The 9,772-nt window shown below is 38.2% G+C and overlaps 1 long non-coding RNA gene across 1 annotated transcript in view; it reads right to left on the bottom strand.

Annotated features, from left to right (window-relative positions):
- Positions 1-5,335: 5,335 nt before the first annotated feature.
- The window catches only part of LOC309508132, a 32,281-nt gene continuing 27,844 nt past the window's right edge, over positions 5,336-9,772 (bottom strand). Inside the window, exon 3 of the long non-coding RNA XR_014209405.1 lies at positions 5,336-5,877. This is a non-coding gene — a long non-coding RNA (uncharacterized lncRNA). The remainder of the gene's footprint in view (positions 5,878-9,772) is intronic.

Below are 9,772 nucleotides of genomic sequence, written 5' to 3'. Positions count from 1 at the left end.
GAGGTAGGCGGCCCTGTCCCTTTGTCCGGCCTCTTTCCTTTTCTCCAAACTCATCCATAGAAGCACTGGACAAGGCACTGACTGAACAGTCAAAAATGAGTGAAAGAAAGTGTTGTTGTCATTGGTTGGGTTACACCATCTGAGGTGTTTCTTGACTTGCCATGTAAAGTTCACAATAGGGGCTCAGTAACTAGTTAGTGTCTTAATTTGGTTTCACTTTTTGTTCTTAAAGTTGACATGAAATGGAAGTTGCGGTAATCTTTTCTTCTCTATTGTGATGTAAATACAAGCGAAACGGCTTATCATACAGGACTTGATTTTGACCATTGAGAATTGATTGGATCGTTGACAGGTTGTCCCGCCCTCACGTCAGTAAACATGTCATCAGAGAAGAGATGTCACAGCAAATGGGAGGGCACATTAATTTGTGATAATAATAATGTTGTTCACAGAAAAAAACATTTATAATAAATATAACACTATTCCATAAAAAATAAGAATTGTCCATTTTGATTTAATGGTGACTTAGGCAGTGGGACATAATCTCTGTACATAAATGTGTAGTCACATAAAATGACTATTTACCTTAATGATTCAAACATTGTTTGCCTCATGTAACCATCAACTGTCAAATAAATTATATCGCCACTGAAATACAACACAAAAAGGCTATTTCAATGTGTAATAAATAAATACAGTGCCTGTCAAAAGTTTAGAAACATTCAAATTTTTAATGAATACATTATTTATCAGAGAGGAATTCATACATTATTCATCGAGGATGCATTAAATTGATCAGAAGTGACAGGGAAGAAATTTCTATTTGATAAATGCTTTAATAGATTTACATTCAATAAATGCTCATTGAACTTGAACATTGAACTTAATAAATGTTCATTGAACTTTCTATTCATCAAAGTATTCTGAAAAAATCATTACCATTTTCCACACACACAAAAACAATGTTCAGCAGCATTTCTGAAGGATCATGTGACACTGAAGACTGGAGTAATGATGCTGACATTTCAGCTTTGCCATTAAAGGAATAAATTACATTTTAAAATATATTAAAATAGAAAACAGTTCTTTTTTTTTCTTTCTTTTTTTTTGTGTTGATTAAATAAATACAGCCTTGGCAAGCATAAGAGACTTGTTTCAAAAACATTTAAAAAAATATTACTGACTCCAAAAAGTAGTGTACTTATCTTTTCTTGAGAGAGAGAGAGAGAGAGAGCTGACATGGTTGAAGGCTCCTATGGTTTAACACACAGCTGGTGCATCTGAGTGACTGCCGGTTAACAGCGGTATGTCTGTTTCTAAATGTGAAAGATTCTTAGTAAAAAGCTTTGGTAAAATGTGTGAAGGTACACTTGACAACCAACACCTCCTATCATTTCCAGGTGAAAACTTGAAGAATACCTGTTACCTCATGATCGTGTGTCGTCTCTGATGCGATGAGGTGTGATAATGAATATGTTTGACAGGTGGGCACGACGAGACGGTGGCAATTTGAAACAGTCTAAACTTCAAATAATTTTCAGAGATAGCAGTTTTGTTTTAGCTCTCCTCACCTGTAGCTTAGCCTCGTCTGAACCGTTACTTCACGAGAGCGACAGACAATTAGTAACTTGTGTTTGTGTGTGCGATAATAAATCAACAGGCTAAGGTGCACAGCTGTGAGAGAAGGATAACTGGGTTTTATTTCCAACTTGGTGACTCTGATGTGTGGCAGTGGCTGGGAGAGGAAGAGGAAATCGGTGTAATTATTCTCTGCATGCAAGGGAGCCAGCTGGGGACTCCTTCAACAACATAGGCTAATTTATATCTGCATGGCACTTTCCCAGTTTCTGACAGAGCTCCTCTCTGCTCTCCAGGCTCTCCTGTCCGTACTTCTGGGAGTCTGCAGCTATAAACTCCCTCCAATCTCTCGCTATTCTGCGGCACTGCACTGTGAAGGAGCGAGTCATTATGGGAACAGGCGGATGGCACAGATTGAGTGAGTCACTCTTGGTTCAAATGAACTGTTGCCTCATGAGACTGAACTTTTGAATCTTTTTTTATATATATACTTCAGTAATCATTCACCCATTCAACTGTTCATTTCATGAGGAAATAAAAAGGTCTCAAAAGGTATTATTTGTAGCGATGCCATAGAAAAACCATTTAAGTGAACAGCACTTAAAAGAGCCAATTTAATCATTAAAGAAAACGTTTCCACTATAAAGAAACTTTTGTGCAATAGATTGGTTCAATGGCTGAATTAAAAGATCAATATTTTTGCAGTAAAGTCAAATAGATTGTATATTTTTATTTATTTGTCACCATGAAATTAAAATTGGCCATTATTTTTTATTATTATTATTGTGGAATATTGCAGCATTTATTATAAATGATTTATCTGTCCACATCATTATTTTTTTTTTAAATGTATGTGCCATTGTAATCTTTAATTAAAATAATGGTATTGCGATGGCATCTGATGATGCGTTTACCGGTGTGAGGGTGGGACAACCTGTCACTCACAGGAGATTGACCAATAGAAAATCCAGTCAATTGCTTAAGGACTAAATCAAGTCCCACCCTACATTTTTTCTTTTTTCGAGAAGCCATTTCACTCGTATATGTCACAATAGCGAAGACACAAATATTGCAACTTGTGTTTCATGCCGACTTTAATGCCTTTTGACAAATAATTACATTGTAACATGTAGCTGCTAGTTGTAAACTGTTATTATATTCTACTATAAGTTCAAAATGGCAATGGAGTACGGTTGTGAACATGCTGAGAATATTGTATGTGGATTCTGAGCATGGTTTCATATTTTTCCTTCCATGTGTACAGCAGCTGTTGATTTGATTTACCTTTCAGCAGCTAATTAGAGTCTTTTAGTTCCTGTGAGAAAAGGTCACTTTCTCGCTCTGCACAGATGCATTAACAAGCCAAGTATTAATACACTCACCTCCATGTACAGGTCAGACTAGAGCAGACAGCTCCTTCAGTTTAATACAGCCTTTTCCCTCCGGCCTCTCCCCCCAATTTAACTCTCAATTAAACCGTCTTTATGCTTTTGATGTTACAGAATGGTTGACGTGTATATGCGTGTGTGTTTTTTTCTGTAAGTATAACAGATAGCTGATTTGTACATGTCCTTCAGACCCTGTTTACACCTGCATATCTGTAACCAATTTAGATTTTTTTAACAGGGAGGTCTCTGATTTCACAACTAAATACATCACTCACTAAGTCACTGTGATACTGCATTATGACAAAACACACACACACATTTTTTTTAAAGAAAGTCTTCCTTCAGATCTTATCAGAACTCACTTTTTTTCTCCTGACAGCTCAATTACAATCCTGAGCAACAGAGGAACTGCTTAACCAGCCTGCAACTGTCCAGAACACACATTCACAGTTCACATAACATTCACATGTTTATCTTCTCTGTTCATTCAGTTCATGCAAGCGCTCACAAAATTACGCAAAGTGCTGTGCTATAAGGTTGTTGTTTTTCTACTGCTCTGGCTCATGCTGTTTTCGTCTTCCCAGCAGTATTGATTTGTCTTTGGTTTGTCTGTAGCAAGTACCTATTCTTGTCACAGAGACACTTAGGTGAACATCCCTTTAATTGCTTACCATCTATTCTGAAATAAACACTGCCCCTGGGTCCTGTTGCCTTTGCAAGGTGAGATTTAGTATGAAAGTATTTCCACTGTTAAAATGAATTTAATTTTCCATAAAACGTAAGTTTATATATGCATTGGTTACTTAATTACTATACTGTATATACATTATATGTGCATGAGTGCATTTTCGGTGACTGTAGGTGGTGATGACCTCACACAAGCTTTAACTTGGTTCTTTGTAGAACTCAGGGGTTATTGTCTTAAATTAACTCTATGCCAGAAAGGTTCTATATAAAGAGAAATGTCTTATTTCAAATGTTTCTTGTGATAAAGTGTGTGTACGAGTCATAAAATGTATCCAAAATAATGAATCAAAATCAAGCAAATTAAAATTAAAACTACTATAAGTCTCTACAATGATCACATGTTGGGAACCCCTAAAGGTTCTGTATATGTGACGTGCCTGACAGAACCCTTTAAGGTTCTACATTGAACCTTTTCTTCTAAGAGTGTATCAGCAAATACTTTTATCTTAAAGGTACACTATGTAACTTTTTTTGTTGAAAGTTAACAACATTTAAATAATGAGTTAATACATCATTTATCCTTCTTCTAAAGCGTGTTTTTGTCTTACCCTGATTCACTATGGTAAGCCTGTTTATATTTTAGACCTAGCAGGATGGGTTTCGTGAGAAATTGCTGGCGTCTTGTCATATCTGTAAGTAGAGAAAAGTTGCATTGTCTACTTTGAAGTGTTTATGGTGTGGGAGTGGCATAGGTTAGTTGTCAAAACGAGTGAGAAAGGTTGACATGCAGCACGCTAAATCTCAAACCTCCAGAGAATCACCCTTTAAAATAAGAAGCTGAATAGAGAAGAATCTGCTGGCAAAAAAAAAAAAGTAGCTCGTAATAAAAACAAGAATCAACATTGGCTTGGCTTTTCGGAGATCCAGAGAACTAAGGGATTTTAGATGTTGTAAAGGCAACATGGAGATGCCGTTTTATTACTCAACAGGTGAGTAAGATATTTTATTGAACAGATAAATTACCATATATAGCTCTCTAGAGTACATTTGAAAGTGTTATGTTTTGTAAAGAGTCACTTCATTATGGTTGTTGTAGAGCTGTACTGTTTTTTATTTAAGGAAGTGTCGTGTCTTAAAGGTGCTCTAAGCGATGCCACGCGTTTTTTAGGCTGAAACATTTTTTGTCACATACACATCTCCTCACTATCCGCTAGCTGCCAGTCCCCTGAACACACTGTAAAAAAACGCAGTGTCTGTAGACGCTCGATGGTGTTTTAAGCCCCCAATGGCTCCTTAGAGGCAGCTAACCCTACCCTCAACCTTAAACCTACCCATCCCCTCGCTGCCTGGAAGGCGCCGTTGGGGACTTAAAACACCAAGTGCCGTCTGTAGACAGCCCAGGCTCCACAAACGGCAACAAAAACAAACTGGGCCAACCTGCACTACGAAACATAACAAACAGTGTTCCAGCCAATAACCGACAAGAATGATTTGGGGTTGGGGGGTTAGTGCGCGTGCACATGAAGGGGGGTGTGGGGAGTGGAGGAGAGAGAAGCATGAAGAGGGAAGTTAGCTTGAGGAGAGATGTCCTAGACAACGACTAATGTTAGAATTATATTCTCTTGAATTTTGATATGGCCGACACACAACCAAAGAGATGAAGTTCCGATGAACAAATAGCAAAGAAGAGGGAAAAGGAGCTAGACTGGGTAAACCCAGCCCGATCTACCGACGATTTGATTTCACCCTGCAGCTCAGGCTGGAAAGCTGTACATTCTTCTTTCCTGCTTCCATTACAAATTTGCGGGGACCAATCACAAACTGGCTTATCCACCTGCCGCGCTATTGGCGGGTTTAATCCAATCCAATTCCTTTTAACCTCTCACCAATGCTCAATGGCTTATTTAGTTTAGCAAACAAATCGCTCGAGTGGGTGTAAATACCACTCACTTTCATGTTTTTTTTTGTGTTTTTTTCACAACCTGCAAAAATCGCTCTATGCCATTGCTGCTTCTGCAAACCGCTGATCAATGCTCCAAACCAACACGTTTGTTGACACGTTTCCTGCCTGGAGTTTTTCGCTGCAAAGTACGTAACATGGATCGTTGGTCTGATTGGTTGAAAGACTATCCAATTGCGTACAGAGTCATTTGATCTATACCCGTTGATCACGCCTCTTGTGCAGTAGAAAATACAGAGCAGACTCCCCAGACTAATGTTCAGTCTTAAAAGATTGAGCTTGGTCTGGTGATAGCCAGACCTAAAAAGGAGCAGTATTGCTCCCAACATCGCTTAGAGCACCTTTAATGGGGATAGCTAGTTACGTCTTGTGCTAGTCAACTTGAGATCTTTTCCATAAACTTTGTATATCACTTAAAGTTAGGGTTGGCAGTTTTTTTCATAAACACTTTTTATTATACTGGTTGAAATTCCTCACATTCTGATAGCAAACAATAATAGAAGTGATCTAAATATTAAAACATGTACATATATCTTCTGTGAAAGTCTCAGGACCAAAACATTTTCATCCAGTAATACAATGTCCTACCTGTCTGTCAGCATATGTATTTCCATGAAATTGCCTGCCCTACCTTTAAGTAGTGAATGTTTTGTGAGCAGTATAAGAACCATATTCATCCACACAGTCACGCAGAGCCGAAACACAACCAAAACTATGTTCTTCCGCAAAATGCATGCAGTTTTTGTTTTTTAACCACTAGAGGGCCAAAAGGTACATAGTGCATCTTTAAATTGAACCGATTCGTTTAAAACATTCATTAATGAACAAACCAAGTCTGTAGAAGCAAGTCTTTAAATCATTCACTAAACTGATTCATTCAAAATGCCCGGAGATGCTCAGCGGTTAATTCTGATTTGGCTTTGAATGGAACTTTTTTGGGGGGGGCGACTCTTCTTGTTTATTGAACTGTTATATTAATACAAACTGTGTTATATTAATCACAAATGAAAAAAAATATTTAAAAAGGAAATAATTTTTACTTACACATGCTGTTCACTGGTGAAAACGTCACTCTCCAAATATTGAATATGCCCGGTGTAATGTGTTTTCTTCATGTGGACATTTTTTACTGAATATTTCCTTGTGTGTTTTCTCACGTGGAAAAAGATTTTCAGGCATTGCTGACTGTTATTATTTCATTCTCAACAGCACCAGGATCTTTACACCTTTTGTGAGAGTTTTGGATGGAGTGAATCAGGTGGAATGACAGCAGCGGCAAAGTAAATCTGAACCATTTGAGCTGCAGCGAGGAAAATCTTTAAACCAAACATGGTAACAGGGATTGAATGAGGATAATGGAAAAGAGGTATGAGAGATAGAGAGTGGGGGTGGATCAAAAGAAAGACATGGAAGAGAAATTAAATGAGATGAAAAGATCTGCTCTGAGGGTTAACAAAGAGAACAGTCGGACACTTTTGAGAGAGTTTGATCCTGTTTGCTGACATCTGTTTCAATAATTTTTGTTTAATATTTTAAAGCTGTACAGATATCATACTAGACGTCTGAGGGAAGCATAAAGGGACTTTTCCAATGAGTTTTCCAACTTCATTGGAAAAGACTATATAATTTGCCATCCCTCCATCCCACAGCCTCCTCCACCCGATGCAGGTGCAAGCGGCTCTATCATATTTCTCTCATCTGAATCTTTCTAATTGATTTCTGAAGAAAGCCTTGGTATGTGTTATTACTTAAATTGTGGTATTAGAACATTCACACACACACACACACACACACACACACACACACACACACACACACACACACATTAATACAGCTACTTTGGAAACTTTAGGTATCCTTAATATATCAATCTCTTGAGGGCATGAGAATATGCATAATATAATAGCAATGCTGCCTTCCCCCAAAACTCCCTGGCTGGTTGTGGGTAACATAATTAATGTAGGAGCTGATGGAACAGATAAATGAAGTGGTTAATCTCTGTCAGATTATTGCTGTACCCCCCACATAGTCTGCCACCTCCTCAAAACCGACACACGTGCATAAATGCTGAATATAATAATTTTACCCACAAACAAACAGTGCTGACTTACAATAAGTTATGTAGAGGCATTATTATTTGTGTTTTTTTATCAGAACCACGTATAACCAGGAAGCAGTGTTATTATGTTTAACTAAACAATAAATAAATCAATAAAAAGATTGCTATAGTTGCCAATAGGACTTTTTTTCTAAAGATTTTTTTTTTTTTTTTTTTACTATTTACATTACAAACACATAACATAAAAGGTATACGAAATATAGAATTTTGTATACAAAATTAAATGTTTGAACCTCACTGTATGTTTAGGTGCCTTTTTATAAACTTTGGGTGACAGCTCTTTCACCACATGTAATCAGCAGTACCTTACCGTCTCATAAAATGCTAAAACTGTTTCTCCATGTTGAATTCCCCAGGGCACCATATAGCCTCTATAGCCTCATATTATTGCAAGCTTCCATTAACTGTTAATAGTCGGTCAATAATCAGTCAGTTAAGTTAACTGCGCGTGGATGTGCAAAATTTGTTTTCATAGATTATTAATTTCCATCAGTACAGAATTGCACACCTGTGTGCCATAAATATCTCTCTCTCACACACACATTGTTCACCCAGGTAAGAATAATCTGTGCACCCCTGTTTATCCCTGAGCTCTCAAAGCTGAGAGAGAGGTCTATTTTTGTTGATTGCTGGGGAAAAAAACAGACTTTGTCCGTCCAATCAAAGCCCTCCACGCTTTCTGCCCGCCATGTTGAGGAGTTAAATGTCATGAATTCTTAATGCTTAATGAGCCCATCAACCCTTGAGTAAAATTCCACTGTAGTGCTTCTGCTAATTGGCTCCAGTGGCTGCTCTCCCATGCTGAGATGGACCCCGAGAAGAGGAGGAAATAGCAGGAGAAGGAAAAAACGGGCATCAGGGTCTGTTTTGGGAATGAGTGGGTCGGTCAGGTCGAGTGGTCTGGAACGGTCTTCGTGACACAAATACACATGCACATTTCCCTACCACTCTACTGCTCTTATCAGCTTGTGGAGTATGACACTTAAAGGAGGGGTAGGCAATGTTTTTCATAAACACTTTTTGTTATACTGGTTGAAACTCACTTCACTCAAGCTGTCTCTCGTGACGCTTGGCAGACTCTGCTCTGGCTCTGCATGTTCATGTTTGGAGTAGGCGTGGCTAAGAAGGGACGTGTTGGGATCTTAGGATTTCAAAGCCTAGCCTCTGAGTTTTCTCCTATAATGCCTGATGAGTTTGGAGAACACCTGACAAGAGATCAGAGACCATTCCTCCATACAGAATCTCTTCAGGTTGCTGTTGGTGCTTCTCCTCTTCAGTTCAGTCCACTCATTTTCTATAGGGTTCAGGTCATGAGACTGGGATGGTCATGGCAGAAGCTTCATTTTGTGCTCAGTGACACATTTTTATGTTGATTTTGATGTTTGTTTTGGATCGTTGTCCTGATGGAAGATCCAACCACGGCCCATTATAAGATTTCTAGGCGAGGCCGTCAGGTTTAGATTTTTTATCTGTTGGTATTTGCTAGAATCCATAATACCATGTATCTTCACAAGATGTCCAGGACCTCCAGCAAAAAAAAAATTTGGCCCACAAACTTAAAGATCCAGCAGTATATTTAACCGTGGGCATGGGGTACTTCTTATCCCTGTTTGCACCAAATCTATCTGGTGGGTTTGCTGGCAAAAAGCTCTTTTTTTTTTTTCTTTTTTTTTTTCTTCATCTGACCATATAGAATCCGGTCCCTTTTGAAGTTCCAGCCATGTTTGACATCTGAATATGCTGGAGTTTGTTTTTGGATGAGTGACAAGGATTTTTCTTGATACCCTCCCAAACATGTCATGTAGGGGTTATCTGAATTTTTGTGTATTTAATTTTTTGGGGCTTTCTGACCCCAAGACTCAACTAATCTCTGCAATTCTCCATCTATGACCTTCTGAGAGTCTTTGGCCACTAAAATTTCCTCGTCACAGTGCATTAAGACAATATAGCACGTACTATGATTTAGTTGATTGGAACTTCTTAATTGTTGCCCTGATGGTGGAAATGGGAACTTTCTAATCTTTAGCTGTTTTTGTACAG

Source organism: Leuciscus leuciscus (genome assembly GCF_965113295.1).
Source record: "Leuciscus leuciscus genome assembly, chromosome: 10".
In the NCBI taxonomy this organism is placed as follows: Eukaryota; Metazoa; Chordata; class Actinopteri; order Cypriniformes; family Leuciscidae; genus Leuciscus; species Leuciscus leuciscus.
The sequence above is the reverse complement of the archived record's forward strand: the minus strand, read 5'-3'. Positions and strand labels throughout refer to the sequence as shown.